This window comes from Theropithecus gelada, chromosome 11 (assembly GCF_003255815.1).
Source record: "Theropithecus gelada isolate Dixy chromosome 11, Tgel_1.0, whole genome shotgun sequence".
In the NCBI taxonomy this organism is placed as follows: domain Eukaryota; kingdom Metazoa; phylum Chordata; class Mammalia; order Primates; family Cercopithecidae; genus Theropithecus; species Theropithecus gelada.
This window is the reverse complement of record NC_037679.1, coordinates 109,311,317-109,312,685: the sequence shown is the minus strand read 5'-3', so window position 1 is coordinate 109,312,685 and position 1,369 is coordinate 109,311,317. Positions and strand designations below refer to the sequence as shown.

Here is a 1,369-nt window from a genome sequence, read left to right as displayed (position 1 = left end):
TTTGCTGAAGTTCCTTATCAGCTTAAGGAGATTTTGGGCTGAGACAGTGGGGTTTTCTAAATATACAATCATGTCATCTGCAAACAGGGACAATTTGACTTCTTCTTTTCCTAACTGAATACCTTTATTTCTTTCTCTTGCCTGATTGCCGTAGCCAGAACTTCCAACACTATGTTGAATAGGAGTGGTGAGAGAGGGCATCCCTGTCTTGTGCCAGTTTTCAAAGGGAATGCTTCCAGTTTTTGCCCATTCAGTATGAAAAATATGGAACGCTTCACAAATTTGCGTGTCATCCTTGCACAGGGGCCATGCTAATCTTCTCCGTATCGTTCCAGTTTTAGTATATGTGCTGCCGAAGTGAGCATGGTTATAAGCCATTTTAAACTGGGATGACATAATATTTCATTGTAGTTTTGATTTGCATTTATCTGATGATCAGTGAGGTTAAGCACCTTTTCATATACCTGTTTGCCATTTGTACGTCTTTTGAGAAATGCCTATTCGTATCCTTTGCCCATATTAAAAATCAGATTATTAGATTTTTTCCTACAGAGTTTTTTGAGCTCCTTATATATTCTGGTTATTAATCCCTTGTCAGGTGGATAGTTTGCAGATATTTTCTCCCATTCTGTGGATTGTCTCTTCATTTTGTTGGTTGCATCCTTTGCCGTGCAGAAGCTTTTTAACTTGATGTGATCCCATTTGTCCATGTTTGCTTTGGTTGCCTGTGCTTGTAGAATATTATTCAATTAATCTTTGCTGAATTGGATGCCCTAGAGAGTTGCTCCAATGTTTTCTTTTAGTATTTTCATAGCTTGGTCTTAAATTTGTCTTTAATCCATTTTGCTTTGATTTTTATGTACGGCAAGAGATAGTGGTCTAGTTTTATCCTTTTACATATGGATATCCAGTTTACCCAGCACCATTTACTAAAGACACTTTCCTTTCCTCAATGTATGTTGTTTGAAACTTTTTCAAAAAAGACTTCACTGTAGATGTATGAATTTGTTTCTGGGTTTTTTATTTGTTCCATTGGTCTATGTGTCTGTTTTTATGCCTGTATTATGCTTTTAAAGGCAATTATAGCTCTGTAGTATAATGTGAAGTCAGATAATGTCATTTCTCTAGTTCCGTTATTTTTGTCCAGAATTGCTTTTTCTGTTCTGGGTCTTTTGCAGTTCCACATTAATTTTAAGAGAGTTTTTCTGTATTCCTGTAAAGAATGTCATTGGTATTTTGATAGGTATTACAAGGAGTATGTAGATGGTTTTGGGTTGTATGGGCATTTTAACAATATTGATTCTTTCAATTCATGAACATGGAAGATCTTTCCATTTTTTGTGCCCTCTTCAATTACTTTTATCAGTAT

The 1,369-nt window shown here is 35.6% G+C and overlaps 1 non-coding gene across 1 annotated transcript; it reads right to left on the bottom strand.

The window, feature by feature from the left end:
* Positions 1-258: 258 nt before the first annotated feature.
* On the bottom strand, positions 259-365 carry LOC112635761. Its single transcript, XR_003122079.1, has one exon. It is a non-coding gene; the product is annotated as a U6 spliceosomal RNA (small nuclear RNA).
* Positions 366-1,369: the final 1,004 nt, after the last annotated feature.